At 41.8% G+C, this 19,749-nt stretch overlaps 1 protein-coding gene across 3 annotated transcripts in view; it reads right to left on the reverse strand.

The window, feature by feature from the left end:
- RHOH (ras homolog family member H) overlaps positions 1-19,749 on the reverse strand; it is a 50,590-nt gene that overhangs the window by 6,923 nt on the left and 23,918 nt on the right. Inside the window, exon 1 of one of the 3 annotated variants that reach the window (XM_043438702.1) lies at positions 19,279-19,383. The exons of the other annotated variants lie outside the window; for them this stretch is intronic. The gene's annotated coding sequence lies outside the window, so the exon portion shown is untranslated. Of the gene's footprint in view, positions 1-19,278; positions 19,384-19,749 lie in introns of those variants that run through there. 3 annotated transcript variants of the gene reach the window in all.

Genomic DNA, 19,749 nt, shown 5'->3' on the forward strand with positions numbered 1-19,749 from the left:
AAGTAGCACTAAAAAGGTTTCTGTGGCAAAGGGTGCTCTAAGAGTCTTATAGCCAGCTGTGACTACAATACATATATACTCTTCTTATAGCACATTGGAAAAGACCCTGATGCTGGGAAAGATTGAAGGCAGGAGGGAAGGGGACGACAGAGGATGAGATGGTTGGATGGCATCACCGACTCAATGGACATGAGTTTGAACAAGCTCCAGGAGTTAGTGATGGACAGGGAAGCTTCGCGTGCTGCAGTCCATGGAGTCGCAAAGAGTTAAACACGACTGAGCGACTGAACTGAACTGAGCATAAAAATGAAATATGATATGAACAAAGAAATGTGTGCCTCAGCTTTGCCACTCAGAGAGCTCCAAAGACAGACTGGAGAAAAAAGCTCTGTTCAGTCAAGTGACCTTTATTCCCAGGCAGTTCTGGCACTAAGAGGCACATCGAACCAGCTCTCAGGGCCTCAGTTTCCCAAACCAGAAAGTGATTGGACAAGATTAGCTTTCTCTAGGGAAATGGAAACTGAGGTCAAAGGAGAAAACTTTATAGCCCGCAGCATATATACAATTGCATAACTCTCCATGTTATTCCAGAGCAGCACTGTAGCAGCAAAGACAGATGACAAAACTTGATGACATGTGTAGCCTTTGGCAGATGGCTAAATATGGATCTAGGAGAGGAGTAGTGGGAGGAGTTATGGTCTAAACTGGAGCAACACCCTATACAGACATGATAGATCACCTTCAGATGATGCCCACAACGGAGCCACTACAGGTCACGACATAATGTGTGGAAGTTTGACTGGCTTGATTTCAGTGGAATTTCACCTGAAGAGAAAGATTCTCCCCAAAGGAGCTCTGGGTGAAACATAGAAGCAGGTTTTCAATGATATTTCACTAGTGGCTAATTAGCAGGGGTGCTCCAATTATATGTCAATCATTACGGAGGAGTTACCAAAAGTGACTTCAGATAGCATCATGAGTGACCCTTCTAGGACTTAAGTCAGATTGGAATTAATGAACCTTCAAGTCCAGAGCCTTTCGGGCCTCAATAACCTCCCTCTCTCCTCTCTCCACCGTTTCACAGAAAAGATGCTCTCCCCAAAACCCTCTGGTTCACACAGAGAGATAGGAAAAGGGCAGGGAGGCTTCATCTTGCAAAGGCAATGGCGTCTATCATAGCAAAGGCAGAGAGACAGACAAAAGGGAGGGCTTGGAGATGAAGCGTCCTGGTCCATTCCATCTTCTGGAGGGCTGTCTAGTAGGAAACCCTCGTTTCACTTTAGCCTCAGGTATCACCCCAACTCCCACTCTCCACTATCATTCTTTCTTCAGACACATTTTCCAATACTCTGTTTTCCAGGGAAGACTCACTCCTCCAACTTCTACCTCTTCTTGAAAAATCTTCTTTGATCACCTGACCAGCTGCTAGATCAGATATCCCCTCTGTGTTGCCAGAATACCCCACTGTGCCTCCATCATCACACTGCTCACATGGTTGGTCCTCCTGCACATCTCCCTCACCTGAAAAACTGGAATGAGAGCTTTCTCACCAGGAGTTCATAAGGACCAGATGGAAATGATAATGATACAGCAATAATCGAAGCTTGTACTTTTATAAGACTTTGTACCTCCAAGAATACCTCTTGATTATCTTATGAGAAGTTTCCTTCATAATGATAGAGCATAAAAAATAATAATCTAAAAAAGAAAAACAATAGTAGACAATATAAACTATTTCTTAGAAAAGCAAAATAAAACTAAGATGAAATTATGACTCATTGAACTAATAATTGTTGCTGCACATTTTAGGTTATCTGGGCTTTGATTGAGGTGGCTTACTTCAAAATGCTGATATGCTCAATTCCTCAGTTGTGTCCAAATCTTTGTGACCCAGTAGCCTGCCAGGCTCCTCTGTCCATGGAAATTCGCCAGGCAGAAATACTGGAGTGGGTTGCCATGCCCTCCTCCAGGGGATCTTCCCAACCCAGGGATTGAACCCAGGTCTCCCACATTGCAGATGGATTCTTTACCATCTGAGCCACCAGGGAAAGCCCAAATGCTGATAAAAACTCTTTTATTTTTTTTTAAAAAGATGAACCCATAGCAGCCATCAGCTGAGGATGGCCTGTCAATTACAGAGAATACATCTGAATGTCATCCTTCTTAAAAGAGTTTTGGGCAAAGGACCTGCTCTGGCAGCAGCCAATTCATCCATTAAGGAAATTGCTTCTGCCGTGAATCTAGCACGTAAATGATTAGGAAATCATCATGCTTCTCAGTAACTCATCTCCTGCCATTGCCTTCTCTCCATGTCCCCCCCATAGCACAGCACAAGCAAGAGTAGGCCCTGCTGGGGGTGGACGAATGAATCCAAGTTCGGGGGGTTGGGAGTAGGGCTTGGTGCTTCATTTCACTTTGTCTTCTTCTGGGAAAAGAGAATGAATTCAAAAATCTTAAGGAACTTCATAAAGGAAAAGTAGAGTCACTTCTAAACTTTCTCAGTCCAAATTCTCACTCAGTTTTCATTCACTGGTAAATATACACTTTATATATCTTCTAAACATTTTTTTTCAACATAAAAATTTTTCTATTTTCAACAGTCTACATACTTGACAGGTTTTAACTAAATCGTTTTCCATTGTTTCAACAATCCATAACTGCAGAGCCATTTCCCACTATTAGCAGTCTTTGAATTAGTTTCCGTATTTCACAGCCATTAACAAGTATTATTTTATATATTAAACATATATGCATTTATGGGAGTAATTTTTATGTAGGACAGTTTTCTTGGGGAATATATTCATAAATGTGGCATTACTGGATCAATGAGTTCATTTTGAGACTTTTATTTACATCATTAAACATCTTCTAGGGCTGTATATAGTATTCATTAGCTGTTCTATTTATTTATTTTTTTTTAAAAGGCAGTTGTTTGGGGCTTCTTGTGGCAGGCACTGTATCAGTCCTAATAGCACGGTAGTGAGCAAGCTGGCTGCTATCTTCATGAAGATCTACATTTCAGAACTGCAGAGACTTCAGGGGGTTGAGAATCCTGCCTACAGCCACTGTTCAAGGCAATGGCAGAAACAAAGTTAGACCTAAACAGAGGATGACCCCAAAGCTGCAGCAGCTCCACGTGTCACCCACACCCCACAATTCCCATTGCCCAATCCAAGGCATCTCAAGAAAAACCAAGTTTCCTAAGCAATCCCGGTTTCGAGACAGTGTTTCTGGCCATCCTTCCAGCCAGGCCCCTGCTCCAGTTCTACTCCTACAGATGAGGAGCTCTTGAGATTTACGAGAAGTGTGTTGTGTCTTGATCCAGAAGCTAGTTCCACAAGGGTGTTCAGCTTGTGAAAATTTCTCAAGCTGCGGACCTACGACATGTTTACTTTTCTGTACAAAGACTAAACTTCAGTAAAAAAGTATTTTTCAAAAAATCAGGTTAATGCTGAATTCCCTGGTGGTCCAGTGGTTAAGAATCTGCCTTGCACTATAAGAGAGATAGGTTCAATCCCTGACCTGGAAAGATCCAACAGGCCTCGAGACAACTAAGCTCCGTTCAGTTCAGTTCAGTCGCTCAGTCGTGTCCGACTCTTGGCGACCCCGTGAATCGCAGCACGCCAGGCCTCCCTGTCCATCACCAACTCCCGTTGGTGCCCCAGTTACTGAGACTGCATGCTGTAACTACTGAAGACTGGGCCTTACAGCCTGTGCTCTGCGACAAGAGAAACCACCACAACGAGAAGGCGATGCACCGCCGCTAGACAGGAGCCCCTGCTCACCACAGCTCAAGAAAGCCCACACACAGCAGCAAAAGCCCAGCACAGCCGAAAATAAGTAAATAAATATTTTTTAAAATAAATAAATAAAAATAAGGTTACGCCTTTACAAGAGATTACCTTCTGAAAGAGTATTTTATCATAAATTTTTCACCTTGCAAGATGTTCATTTCACTAAACTTCAACTGTCATAGTAGTAATAGTAGTTAGTTGCTCAGTTGTGTCTGACTCTTTGCGACCCCGTGGACTGTAGCCCACCAGGCTCCTCTGTCCATGGGATTCTCCAGGCAAGAATACTGGAGTGGGTTGTCATTCCCTTCTCCAGAGGATCATCCCAACCCAGAGATCCAACTCCGGTCTCCTGCATTGCAGGCAGATTCTTTACCATTTCATTTGAGCTACAGGGAAGTCCTAATTCTCAACTGTACTTCAGTAATTTCCCTTAGTGCATTTCTAATTGCCACAAATAATGATTAAATTCCTCCTCCAAATCACAAAAGGAAATCACTTTCAAATCAGTTGATTTTTATGCACAGATCATCTGTATTCCAAATGGATTTTATTCTGAAACTTTGCTTGCAAGATGGTTTGTGGCTTTTATTATGTGTTCTCCAGAATGTATTTAAGCAGTATTTACATTCCCAAACTTAAAGCCTATGTCATCCCATTACCGTTTAATTAAAATGGATTATCGCCAGTCCCTGAGCCCTCTTCAAACCCAGAGCCCTGCCCCTCTGACCCCACACCAAGCAGGGACCAAGGCACCCTTCCCCCCTTCTGTCCCACCCACCCTGCCCTGACTGGTCCACGCCACTCAGAGGAACACAATAATTGGATTCTCACCACAGGTCTAGAGTTTTCAATTTGGTCCAAGTTGAGAGTCAAAAACAAGGCAAGCCAGCCAGGCAACTGTGCAGAGCACCCTTAAAAACACTAGAATCTCAACTCGAAATGTACATGATGGGAAAGTGTAGTTACTGCAACCTCTCTTAAAACAGTTGGAAGGAATCTTCTGAAAAACTGCTTGGAGTTGAGGGTGGAACCCCTACAAGACGTGCTCAAGGAACGATCACCTGGTCTCTGACCTGCTTTCTATCGCTGCTGTCCAGTCTCTAAGTTTGTCCGACTCTTTGTGACTCCGTGGGCTGTGGCCCACCAGGCTCTTCTGTCCATGGGATTTCCCAGGCAGAACACTGGAATGGGTTGCCATTTCCTTCTCCAGGGGATTTTCCCAACCCAGGGATCAAATCCGCCTCCACATCTCCTGCAGGTAGGTTCTTTACCACTGAGCCACCTGGGAAGCCCAAAGGCTTTCTAAGGGATGCAAATTTCATTTACTGAAGGGCTCATGTTTTCTCAGTTGGGCATGCACATATGGGGCCCAAGCTGAACTGTTCAAGCAAAAATAAAAAAAAAAAAAATAGGAAAGAGGCAGGTACAAGTATGTCTGACCATTCTAGAAAGTAACAGTGCTGCAAAGCAAAGTTGTCAAAGTGTGGCTAAACTGCAGGTCAAACTCATCATCTGTTTTTGTATAGCCCACGAGTTAAGAATGGTTTTTACATTTTTTAATGGTTAAAAAATACCAAGAGAACAATATGTCATGACATGTGCATATCATATGAAGTTCAAAGTTCCATGTCCATAAATAACATTTTATTGGAACATAGCTGTGCTCTTTCATTTACAAATTTTCTATGCCTTCTTTCTTGCTACAATTCAATGTTGCAACGGAAATTTTACGGCCCACAAAGCCTAAAATATTTACTATCTGACCTTTTACAGAAAAAGTTTGACAACCCTTGCTAAATGAAAAGAGGCAATTCAGAGTAAGAAGGAGAGCGCAGACTCCTGAATTCAGGCAAGCTTGTGTCTGACCTCAACATCTGCTGCTGCCTGTGTGATCTTGGGTGAATTATTTAATTTCTCTAAGCTTTAGTTCCTTTGTAAATAGAGGCAGTATAGCACAGTGATTAAGACGATGGACTCGAACCATCCGGCCTTGAAAGTTGCTAAGCCTTCGCTTCTCTAACTGTAAATAGGCAATACTGACAGTACCTGTCATAGAAGGTCGCTGTATGGAATTGAATGGATTAGGGAATGTAAAGCGCGTAGGAGGGTGCCTGGCGCAGAGTGATACAGAAGTCTTTACTGCTATTATTATTTATCCTGAATGGCTGTTGCAAGATTATTAGAGATAGCTGGCTGGCAGGCCCAAAGTAAGATGATTGTGAGGCCCGAGAGGGGGTCTGGGAGGGAGCCACTGGCAAACAGGAAAGGCTGGAGGAGAGACTGGTTTGTGAGACAAGGGGAAAGTGAGGCATTTCAGACTGGGGTGCCAGAGAGATTCCAGGAGAGCCGAGGGGGCTGTGGCCACATCACAAGGAATGAGAATGTGTGGGCAGGGAAGAAGGACGGCAGCAAGGAGGGTTCTTATTCTTCCACAAACTCTGACACAAAATATTTAGTTACACACATAGTCTCATCTATGTTGTTTATAATGGGGGAAATCATTCAAGAATAGGTGGTTTGGGGCTTCCCTGGCAGTCCAGGGGTTAAGGGTCTGCCTTGCAGTGCAGGGGACTGGGGTTCAATCCCCGGTCAGGAAACTAAGATCCCATATGCCGTGAGCAGCTAGGCCCCGCACACAGCACCTAGTGAAGCCCACACACCACAACCAGAGAGTTTGCGTGCTGCAACAAAGATCCCAAACGTCACAACTAAGACCCGATGCAGCCAAATAAATAAATGTGCTTTTTTAAAAAATAGAACAGGTGGTTCTTGGATAAACTAGTTTTTTCCTACAATCCATATCTTTTAAAATAGCAGAGTATAAGCGCATTAACTGAGACAGGAAAAGGGTCCCTAAGCTGAATGAGATAAAGTTAGTGTTAGTCACTCAGCCCGACTCTATGAGACCCCATAGACTGTAGCCCACCAGGCTCCTCTGTCCATGGAATTCTCTAGGCAAGAATACTGGGGTGGGTAGCCACTCCTCTCTCCAGGGAATCTTCCCGACACAGAGATGGAAACTTTGTCCCCTGCGTCTCCTGAATTGACCGCTGGGCTCTTTACCACTAGCACCACCGGGAAGCCCCCACCCCCATAGAAGCAGCTTTCAAAATATGAACGGTATGATTCCAAAATATGCACAGTTATGAAAAACTGTATGAAAAGCAGTATACACTAATATGTTAAGATGAAATGTCTATATTCCTGGAATTATAGCTGATTCTCATTTTCTTCTCCTTGCTTCTGTGCATTTGAAAATACAATTAAAATAAAACATGAGTTATGTGTAAAGTTTTGAAGTGCTTTGTGTGTGTTCCTTTGTTTTTTAGGTTTTGGGCTTGAAAGGGCAGAAAAGACTGATCTGAGGTCCCTTAAGGCAAAAGAATGTTCATGAGCTCCCATTAGTGTCTGAAGACAAAAATTCTCTATATCTGAACAGCCAAATTTGTTTAAAATTCCTAGAAGCACTATCTCTGGCTTCTGGTTCTTTTTTTCAAGGCCTATCCTGGAAAGAAGACAAGCTAAGCTGCGTGTACTACACCTATTCTCAAGAATGTCCTAAGCCACCCATCTCTCCTTTTTCTCCTTATGAGAGAATTTTTTAAATTATATATGTGCATGTGTGCTTAGTCACTCAGTCACGTCCGTCTCTTTGTGACCCCATGGAAGGTAACCCATGGAAGTCCGTGGGATTCTCCAGGCAAGAAAACTGGAGTGGTTTGCCATGCCCTCCTCCAGGGGATCTTCCTGACCCAGGGATCGAACCCAAGTCTCTTACATCTTCCACTTTGTCAGGCAGGTTCTTTACCACTAAGCGCGGCCTGGGAAGCCCCTTACATGTACATAAAATATATGTGTGTGTTAGTTGCTCAGTCATGTTATATGTGTGTGTGTTATATGTTATATGTGTGTGTTATATGTTATGTGTGTGTGTGTGCGTGTGTTGGTGCTCAGTCGTGTCTGACTCTTTGCGACCCCACGGACTATAGCCCGCCAGGCTCCCCTATCCGTGGAATTTTCCAGGCAAGAATACTGGGGTAGGGTACCATTCCCTCCTCCAGGGGAACTTCTCGATCCAGGGATCAAACTCGGGTCTCCTGCATTACAGGCAGATTCTTTACCGTCTGAATCACCAGGGAATCCCATGTATGTGCATTTTTGGTAGCACCATGTGGCTTGTGGGATGTTAGGATTATAGGTCCCCAACCAGGAATTGAACATGTGCCCTCAGCAAGTTCTGAGAGCTCGAAGTCCTAACCACTGGACCACCAGGGAAATTCCATCCTTCCTGTATCTTTTAAATATTTAAAGAAGTTTGAATATGGCCTGGGTGTTTGATGACATTAAGGAACTCTTGCTGATTTTGTTAGGTGATAATCACGTTGTGGTCGTATACATTTTTAAAGTCCTTACCTGAATCAGCCGTGGATTTACATGTGTTCCCCATCCTGAACCCCCCTCCATGTATGGCAAAAACCAAAAAAAAAAAAAAAGAAAGTCTTTATCTGACAGGTGAAATGAATATGATGTCTGGGATTTATTTTAGATTATCCCAGAAAAGGGGGGGGGGGAGTCAGGATGATGCATGAAATAAGACCGGGACAATATTGAGAACTGTTAAGGTTGAATGATGGTATATGGGGGTACTTTTAGTCTGTTCTCACTATCTTTATATATGCTCAAAATTTTTCATGATAGAGGTTTTAAAGGGTAGGCTCTTTTGTTTTCTATAGCGTTTTGTCCAAGCTGTGGTTTCATTCTCACCTTTAGCTTTAGAGAGAATACAGAAAAGCATCATTAAAAAATAAAAAGTATACTTCGTGCCACAATGACTTATTCAAGTATTTGAAGGAAAACTGATGCATCAAATAACAGATGACATAAACGTAGACAGGGCAGAGGCTTAGAACCTGCCTCCTGGTAGAAGGGAGGCAGAGGAGAGAAAGCCATGCCCAGGTGAGGATTCCCAGCCAAGTCGTGAAAAGAAAGCCTTCAACTTCAAGTACAAGCCCTACCTGCATCTCCGTAAGTCATCACCACCTGCCTCTGGGAAGTAAAGGCCAGTCTAGAAAATACTCTAGTCAAAGGATACTCTTGAAGTTACTTTGAACTTGAAGTTACTGAACTTCCTAATTGGTATAACTATGTTCACTAACTTCCCGTGGCCCTCCTTGCTCCAGTTCTGCAGAATTAGCTCTTTGCAAAAGTGCAAACAGTAATAATGAAAATAACTTTTAAAAAGAAAAAAAGAAAGAAACTCAAGAGTGAAAATGGACTACCCACATAAAACCAGATGACAAATCAAAGTAACTCTGAATGTGAGGCAGACCCTCCCCGCTGGGGTCCTTTTTGTCTGAAAAGGTGAAGGGGCAGTGAGGAGTTTCTACTTTTAGATTTTATGTTTCCTCCTTAGACAAAGTAGTTCTGATCTTTACTTACTTGGAAAATATGAAATCTACCTGATATCTAAGTAGACTCCACCAAGCCCAGAATACCTCCCAGCTCTAGAGCATCATCTGTAGCAAAGAAAACCATCACATCCCTGGGTTCCCCCATCCCCCACCCCGGAACTGCCACCGCACGGCCATCGCCACCACCATCATTCCACACACACATTCAAACCATTAGTGGTAACAACATTTCCTCCCTTATTTGCTGATCCAATCAGACTGAAGATGTCCTCCTCACGCTGACTTACTTTCCCCCTCATTTTTCTCTGGATCATCTCTGCATTCTTTTTTTTTCTCTGATTATAAAAGTAGTTCATCCACATTATGGAACATTTGAAAAGTACTGAACCATCTAAATGACCTAAAGGAGAAAAGCAACTACCACCTAAAACCAAAAGCTGCAGAAATTAGTGTACCTCTTCCTGTTTCGTTTTTTCAATGTGCCTTTTTTTTTTTTGTCAAAACTAATATCATACTTTACATTCAGCTGGGCATTTTGCTTTTTATTTAACATTTACATCGTTAATATTTCTTATGTTATTAAGATCCTTCAAACATAATTTTAATGACTGTCATACTTCATTATACAAAAGTAGCATTATTTATTAAAGCAATTGACTATTATTTAAATTGTTTCTAATTTTTACTGTAGTAACACTGAGTGAACATTTACAAAATAAATTTGTACAAATAGACAATTATTTCTTTAGCATAAATAGATATGAGCACAATTACTAGAATAAGAAAGATGAAAAACTTGGATCAATTTGTACCCCATAGCTGTATATGAATATGTTCATCACACAACCATCACTGGGTGTAATAGTTGCCTGTTTGATCTGTTTTCATTTGCGTTTCATTTATGACTAGTGAAAATTAAAATTCATCTTTTATCAACCACATATTTCTCCTTTCATAAGTCACTTACTTTGCCTACTTTTCTAGTAAGGTGGCCATCATTTCTTAAATGATGATTTTTAAAAATCTTTTGGAGATTAAGGATATTGATCCTTTCTTATTTAAATACATATGTAGCAATTTTTCCTTATATATTTTTGTGTCCATGAATTCTGAGAACTTCCCAAACTCCTGGTATTGCCCCCTCATTGAGCAGCCACTAAATAGAATATGAAATAGTATGTCCCCTGATTGTGGAAAGAAACTCAGCATGATTAGATACCTGAAAGGTCATCTAGTTCAACCCACTCATTTTCCCATGAGGAAACCAAGGCCCTGAAACAAGTGGTTTAGTTACTGGAGGCTGACTTGAAGCCCAGAAACTGAATCACTGATTCAGCAATCTTTCCATCTACATTGTACTTTTTCAAATATGCATATCTACATTTTATATCCTATATTTAGTTTCCTTAATTTTAAAATGTAAACCCATATAGATAGATCTATAATTCAAATAGGTGGCTTTTTACTCAAAAGATAACTGCCAGTTTTAATATAAAACTTGTTTTCAAACAGATGTTCTCTTCCTCATTAACTTTCTTTGAGAGACTGATCATCTCTCTTCCAGGGCAATAATTAAGGCTTCCAACATCTTCTAAAATTAGGGTAAACCCTTAATTTACAGATTGTTCAAACTATAAAAGAAGGTATTTTGTCTTGGAAATTTATCCCAGAGCACTGCATGAAATGAGGTGACTTAGTTTCAGTTTCAAAGTATAAAATGGGTAATATTACATCATTTGCACAGAGCCTGGGCTGTGGAGTCCAGGTCTTGGTTAGATTCTCATCTTCATTGCCGACTAATAGTATAACCTCCGGCAGGTCATATAAGCAGAACTGCAAGATGTGGATAATAGTGCATAGTTTGGAGGATTTTTTAAGGCAATTAAAAAATTCTATCTCCCATGCCTAGCAGCATGCCTGACTATTAGGTAAATAAATGTGAAGTGAAAGTTACTCAGTCGTGTCGGACTCTTTGTAACCCCATGGATTATACAGTCCACGGAATTCTCCAGGCCAGAACACTGGAGTGGGTAGCCATTCCCTTCTCCAGGGGATCTTCCCAACCCAGGGATCAAACCCAGGTCTCCCACATTGCAGGCAGATTCTTTACCAGCTGAGCCACCAAGAAAGCCCAAAAACACTGGAGTGGGTAGTCTATCCCTTCTCCGGCAGATCTTCTTGATCCAGGAATCGAACCGGGGTCTCCTGCATTGCCGGCGGATTCTTTACCAACTGAGATATGGAGGGGAGCCATTTGGTGAATGAGGATAACAATAATCACATGGTATTAAGCACTTGTCAGATACTGTTTGAAGTACTTTATGAAAATTAACTCATTCATCATTACAATAATATTATGTGTTCAATACCACTGTGGTTATTCTACAGCAGGGGAAACTAAGGCACAGAGAAGTAAGGTAACTTGCCCAAGAGAACAAGCTAGTGAGGAGGGCTTGCCTCCAAGTCCATTCACAGAGCTGTCTCTACCTCCCCTCCCTCTGTCTCTCATTTGGGGCAAGTCTGTCTTTCTTTGCCATCTTGATGAAACTAAGCAATCTGCTATGACCCGATGTTGGTGTGCCCCTAAAATTCAGATTGAATTAAGTTGACACCTAACCCCCATGATGATAGTCATAGGAGGTGGGGACTTTGGGAGGTGACTAGGCCATGAGGCTGGAGCCCTCATCAATGGAATTACTGTCATTATTAAAGAGCCCCAGAGAGCTCATTTGTCCCTTCCACCATATGAGGACACAGTGAGAAGGCACTGTCTAAGAATCAGGAAGCAAGCCCTCCTTAGACCTCATATCCATGAGAGACTGTTCAACCTATGAAAAATAAATTTCTCTTGTTTACAAACTGCATAGTCTGTGGCATTTTGTTATAGCAGTTCAAACAGACTAAGACACAATCCTAAAATAAAAGCAGGAGGTGAGGTGGTAGACTCAGAAAGACATTTTTCAGCTGGTGGGTGATTTCTTTCTTACTACAGGCCTGGTTTCTAACAACATATGAAAGGTTTCTCCCTTAAGCACTCACTCTCACACAACTGGAGGATGTACAGAAGAACACCATCTTTGTAGAAGGCAATTTGACGGAATCCAGCGGCACACTTACTGTTTTTGACACTTGGAGCTGATCGTTTTTTAACCTCTTTCATCTACATGGCAAAGTTAGTTTCAGTAATAATATATAAGAGTCAAGAACAATCATTTTTTCCCTGATTCATTCTTTAGCTTTAAAATAAACAAGTAACAGTTTATAACAAAGATAAATTTCAATTTTTAAAGTATTATTCAAGTGCAGTAAAATATTTTGTGTGTGAACTAAAACTTGTAATTATCAATCAAAAATATTATACTCTGCAAATTGTGCTCTACTCACTGTTTTAAATCTAAACACAAAACTCTAAAAAGCCACAGAGAATAGCAGAATTGAAGTTAATCAAGTTCTGTTTCATAGTCTCTATAATCATTGGGCTATCATTCTTTAGTTCTCATCTACTGCTTAGGAGTCAGAAATATGCAGTACCACAGGCAATCACAATACATCCCTGAAGTCAGCTCTAATGGAATCCATACACTCTCTTAAGCACTCACTCTATCACTGCCAGTGCGTGGTGATAACAAAAAACAGACCCACACTGATTTTATTATTGTCTTTAAATTCTTGACAGATGACTCACTCCCTTATTGTCTATACCTGGGGTGGACCCCTTCCACCCCTATGTCCTTGGTATGTCCCTGCCAGTAGCTATCAAAATTTTAAATGCATATACCTTTTAACCCAACAATTCCAATTGTTTAAATGCATTGTTTTGTTGTTCCTATATAAGTAGTGAAGATATATGTGCAAGAATTCTATTGCAGCATTAGTCACAATAGCAAAAAAAAAAAAAAAAGAACTGAGACTAACTAAAAGTTCCATCATAAGTCAGTGGTTAAATTAATCCTGCCATATCCATTCAATGTAATCCAATACAGCATTAAAAAGAATTAGGATAGGAGTGGGGGTGAAACAGGTGAAGGGGATTAACAGGTGCAAACCTCTAGTTATAAAATAAATCACAGGAATGTGATACTAAGTAGAACAATGGTCAGCAATATTGTAATAACTTTATATGGGGACAGATGGTTACCAGACTTGACTCATGGTGGGGATCACGTCACAGTGTACGCAAATGTCAAATCACTATGTAGTACACTTGAAATTAACATAATATTGTACTTTAACTATATTTTGATTTAAAAAAAGAATTAGGTTTTCCCTGTATGTATTGCACAAGAAGGGTACCCATGACATATTAGTAACCTTAAAAAGAGCAGCTGAACAATTCATTAAAGAATCTCATTTATGTAGATAAAGAAATGTACAAGTCTGGTCTGAAGCCCCTGAGTCCCAGAACGGCCAGAATGGAATTGGGATAGGAGTGGGGGTGAAACAGGTGAAGGGGATTAAGAGGTACAAACCTCTTACAAGGTACAGTGGGTACAAAGGGTCTATGCAGAGGAAAAGCATCTGCAATGGTGGACACTACGAGACTTACTATGAATTCCAGTCCTCCAATACATGTCCCTCCACAGACAACCTGTGCTAAGGGCAGAGCAGTTACTCCCTGGTGTAGTGTGGTTGCTAAGCCGTGTCTGACTCTTGCGACCCCATGGACAGAGGAGCCTGGCAGGCTACAGTCCATGGGATTCTCCAGGCAAGAATACTAGAGTGGGTTTCCATTTCCTTCTCCAAGGGATCTTCCCAACCCAGGAATCGAACCTAGGTCTCCTGCATTGTAGGCAGATTCTTTACCAACTGAGCTACAAGGGAAGCCCAGTTACTCCCTAAGTTGTCTAAAGGAGAAGAGGAACAAAGAGGAATAACCTAAGAACACAGGTTGTTACAGCGTGTCTTAGGTTTTTTAAAATCCCCTTTTGGGATATCACTGTTTATACCTCCCATACTGATTATATTGCAGCTATAATACACAACAGTGGGATTAACTATCTCCTTAGATGCTCAACTTCTGATGGAGGTCTTACAAAAACTGGGAGAAACAAGTTCCTAATGAACCTGAAACTATCAAGATATTCCAGAGCAAAATTATTCTTTTAACTGTTTAATTTATTGCTTATGCATACATAATGTTCTATCAAGTTCCAAATCCATAGAAGTCTGAAAATAGATGAGAGGATATCTGACTCTAATTGCCTTTAAATTAGGAATTCTTTTAAAGAGCTTAATGGGGACAGAAGGTAATAAAGAAAATGTTAATATAGTTTAGCTTACACCTAGAGGTTTTTTGTTTTTGAAAAAAAAATTTTCCTACTTTGCTGATGACTGACCTTCACTTCTTTGTTGAGGTTGTTCTCTATAGAAGAAATGAATTCTTAGGAAGAGGTAATGAGATGGCCATGGAAAGGTAGCCAGTGTGGCTGTTCTTCATCATAATAAGGCCCCATATAACTGAGGTCATAGAGAAAAAAAATTCTAAATTAGAGAGAAAAGAAGCAGCCTTCTGCATACAAATGATCTCACACACAGCTTCCTCCCAGAAAAAAAAATTAAAATTTAAATGGACAAATGCCATAATAAAGGTACTGCAAAATGCCAAGAGAATACTGAGGACAGAGTGCTTAAATCTTCCAGGATGGTGGGGGTGGAAGAGGCAGAAAGCAGTGACATTTGAGATAGGTCTTGCAGAGCGGGGGAGAAAATGGGATTGGTGGACAGCATCCAGAGAGAAGTGGCCAGTGGCCAGGTGTGCACAGGAGAAGGGTTTGTGTAACTGGAGGGCAGAAAGTCAGCTTCTGAGACTGAAGCACAGTGGGGAGATCATTTTTAAAGGGACACTGAAGCCAATTTGTAAATGGCTCATTTCTGCATGGCAAGTATAAAGTAACCTCCTTCCACCGTCTCTCTCATTACGTTTCTCCTCTTCCCCAGCCCCACTTCACCAAGCCATTGCTGCCTCCAGATTGTGTGACATCCCCCAACTCTCCCTGCCTTCCCTGACTCAGTAATCTTAAGTGTAGGCTTCCCTTGTGGCTCAGCTGGTAAGGAATCCGCCTGCAATGTGGGAGATCTGGGTTCGAATCCTAGCTTGAGAAGATCTCCTGGAGAAAGGAAAGGCTACCCACTCCAGCATTCTAAACTGGAAAACTCCATGGACTGTATAGTCCAAGGGATCGCAAAGTCAGACACAACTGAGCAACTTTTACTTTCACTTTCAATCTTAAGTGTGCTGCTCTTGTCTCCTGAAATACCTTCTTCCCTGCTGACTCTTCCTAGTAAAATTCTGCCTGTCCCAGAGCCCAGCTCAGATGCCACCTCCTCCAGGAGGCCTTCCTGAGACTCCTCACAGGCATTATTTTTCTCCCTTATTTGAGCTCACGTGTAATCTTTGAGTGTTTTTATGTTTACCTTTTGAATACTTAATACATGTCTATCGTAAAATTCAAAGAGGACAAAAGTGAAAAATACATCTCCCTCCTCTGCCTGCCCTCCAGGGCCCCAGGCCATTTTCCCAGAGACAACTATTATGTGAAGTTTTTTATGCATTTTCCCAAAGCTATTACATTATGACATGTATTCACAAACATCTATGTATGAATATGTGTAATTATGACACACATTCACCCTTTCTTTTAATATACAAACTATAACGTACTATTCTTTACTCCCTGATGCTTTTCTCAATTAATTTTTTCTTTACCAGCAGATTTTCAGGCAATACCTCAAAGATACTATGGATTTGGATTCCAGACCACCACAATAAGCAAATATTGCAATAAAGTGAGTCACATGAATTTTTTGGCTTCCCATTGCATATTAAAGTTACAGTATACTGTAAGTATATTAACTGTGCAATAGCATTATGTCTAAAAGTAATGCACATGCCTTAATCAAAAAATAAGTTATTGCTAAAAGATGCTAACCATCATCTGAGCCCTCATCAAGTCATAAACTTTCTACTGGCAGAGAGTCTTCCCTCAGCGTTGATGGCTGCTGACTGATTGGGGTGGTAGTTGCTGAAGGTCGGGGTAGCTGTGGCAGTTTCTTAAAATAAGACAGAAATGAAGTCTGCCACGTGGATGGGCTCTTCCTTTCACGAACAATCTCTTTGTCGCATGCAGCGCTGTTTGATAACATTTTACCTACAGTAGAACTCCTCTCAAAGTTGGAGTCAATGCTTCTAAACCCTGCTGTTGCTTTGAGAGCAAATGTTAGTAGGGAAGAGCACGACGTGCAGATGGTTCAACCTTCCTGCCTCTGATACCCTTTCCCGACCTTTCTTCTCACCTGTCTTTGACTGTCTTTCCTTTTCCATCTCCTACCTTGACACAGAGACTCACACGCTCAATTATATCCAACTCTTTTGTGACCCCATGGACTATAGCCCACCAGGCTCCTCTGTCCATGGAATTTTCCAGGCAAGAACACGGGCGTGGGTTGCTGCTGGCTTCTTCATGGGATCTTCCTGACTCAGTGACCGACCTTGTGTCTCCTGAGTCTCCTGCACTGGCAGGCAGATTCTTCACCGCTGAGCCACCCGGGAAACCACCCGTGACGCAGAGACACAGGCCCTGAGAAGCCTTCAGCCCTGGCACATTTGCCAAACAAAGCACGCGGGGCCCTCGCAGGTGTCTGGTTTCAGGACAGTGTTCAGTGACACCCACCTTAGCAGTACGCAAGATGGAAAGAGAATTTGCACCTCTTTTCCTGGGAACAGGTACCAGTCCAATTTAGTGTCCACTGGCCTAACTTGTGACAGAAAGAACCTGTTAACATTTTGCACTCTAGAGAGCTTTCAGAGACTGACTAGAGAAAATGCCCAGCCCATTTACAGACCACGGCAGCAGAACAAGCAGGTAGGCAAGGTGTCAGAAAGGCCCAAAGGGGAATGTCACCTAGATCCTACAAAATCCTGCAGTTCTCTAAGGCATCCTCATGGCTTTTCTTGGCACAAAAAGCAACCATTGGCCACGTCACTCATTTGCCTCCCAAATCTCCACACTTAGAAGTTCCCAGGCCCTGTAAACGTGGTCCCCGTGACAGTAAAATGACCAGGTCCTCGCAGGGTGTGGGACTGGGTAACCATCCTCTCTTGGCGTGGTAACTCGTGGCTCTCTCTAGATTATCCAGAGCTCCTACCTGGAGTTTGGTGTTCATCCTTTAGGCCAACTCTCCCACCTCTACACAGGTATTATCGACATGTATGAGAGGAGGCCTAATCCTAAATCTGTTTCTAATAGCAAGGACTTCCAGAAAACACTCCCTATAGAATGGACTTGCATTTCTACTCATTTTTGCCCTCATTTGTCTTAACTAATACAAGACAACTTGCCACAAAGCATAACTTTTCAAAGGAGGAATACACACAAGTTTTTATTATTGAATTCCTTATAATTCTAGAAAATATTTAACAATGTGGAGAAAAGTATATGACAACACTGTAAAAAAAAGCAAATTCAAAACAGTGTGTACAACATGATCCTGATTTTTCAGTAAAATTAAAGAAAGGAATAAGAAGCTAAATCCAGATGTTAGTGATGCGCTGATTGGTGCAATCACAAATTTTTGTGAGCTTATCTATGTTTTACAAATTTCCTTTAAAAACATATACTGCTTCCAAGGACTTCCCAGATAGTCTAGTTGTTAAAACTCTGAACTTCCACTGCAGGGGATGCAGGACTGATCCTTGGTCAGGGAACTAAGATCCCACATGCCACATGGCGCAGTAAAACACACACACACACACACACACACATATATACTTCTTTTGTAACAACAAGGAGTTGTGAAAGTAACTCATGACTCTTTGTGTAAGAGAAAATATAAATGCATCTTGCAAATATAAACGCATCTTCCTAGATAGAAACAGCATTTGCTAGTATCAACCGACACTGTAGTCACTTTCAAGAAAGTACGACACAGGAGACCCAGATCCTGGGTCAGAATCAGACTAATGAAGTGACCCGGAACCAGTCCAGGACCCCCCCCCCCACCACCACAGTGACCTCATCTGTCAGATGAGCGGGTCTCACTGAATCTGTAAGTTCCTTTCTTACTCAGTCTGGAAGTCCTCAGCCCTCTTTCAGATACCACTCAAGTGAAAACAAAGCAAGCAAACACACACACACTTTGGAATATTCCAGTGATATGTGGATTGTGCCCAGACTGCCCTGCCCAGCATGGTAGAAAAATCTCTGGGGGGAACTCAGATTCTAGGAAAAGAGGCTTCTTGTGTAATGGAGATGATTACCACTGTTAGGATTTATGGGAATATATTTCCTTTTGTTACTGAGTATCAGAAAGGTCGAGGGCATGCTTTATCCTAAGGCTCACTTCATCTCTATGGTCTTGTGAAAGTGAAAGTGAAGTCTCTCAGTCGTGTATGACTCTTTGTGACCCTATGGACTGTAGCCTACCAGGCTCTTCCATCCATGGGATTTTCTAGGCAAGATTCCTGGAGTGGGTTGCCATTTCCTTCTCTAGGGGATCTTCCCGACCCAGGGATCAAACCCGGGTCTTCTGGGTTGCAGGCAGATGCTTTACCGTCTGAGCCACTAGGGAAGAACATGGTCTTGTGAATGGATCCTAATACAGGAAGTCTGTTAGTTGCGATTCTCTGTCCTTTGACAGTGCATGGAAGGTCACTGCCAGAGTACAATTCTCAGACTTGCTTGTTTTGTACGTTTCCATGGGTCACCAACTCTCTTTTTTCTGGTCTATATCTCTTCGTATAAATCCATCTTCTCAGGAGATGACTGTCTAGTCATCTTCTTGTACTAGTCTACCCAAGTCTTGCCTTAATGATACAAGCCTACCTGAAATTACTTACAAGAGACAATAGTAAGTTTCCAAAAGAAACCCCAGGATATCAGCATTAGCCAATGTCTCAAGTTCATAATTCCAAAGTGAACTGAAATGCAACAGAAGATAATCCCCTAAGTTCATTCCGTCTTCCTCTAACCACCTCTTCACTTGTACATTATGTCTGTATCTTACAACACTCACATATCTCATGCAGACATCCATCAGAACACTTCTTTGGGGTTTATCATGCCCAAAGTGCTTACCTTGTAAGATTAAATTCAAAAACCCCCTCATGAACTCTTCAGTATTCCATTTCCTATGAAGCCGTATTAGCCTGGTGCATGTGTGCGTGTATGTATGCAATCAGGAACTAGAAGAGTGAGGCTCATACTTGCTATTTTTTTTAAACTTTTTGTTGCACCAATCAGCTTGTGGGATTTTAGTTCCCCAACCAGGGACTGAACCCCAGCCCTTGACAGTCAGAGCACAAGCCCTAATCACTGGTCTGCAAGGGAATTTCCCACACTTGTTATTTTTCTAAAGTCACGTCCCAGGAAACTTGACTACCACAGAGTTAACTATCAATAGGTAATTTCTTTTTTTTTTTTTTTTTTTGCATCATGGGGCACAGAAAGAGACAGAGGACTTCCTTTCTGTGCCACAAGCAAGATCTGTTATCCCATCTTCTCCTTTTAATGATATTCTCCTGGCTGAATTCCAGTGTCTTTTCAACC

Source organism: Cervus canadensis, chromosome 19, assembly GCF_019320065.1.
Source record: "Cervus canadensis isolate Bull #8, Minnesota chromosome 19, ASM1932006v1, whole genome shotgun sequence".
In the NCBI taxonomy this organism is placed as follows: domain Eukaryota; kingdom Metazoa; phylum Chordata; class Mammalia; order Artiodactyla; family Cervidae; genus Cervus; species Cervus canadensis.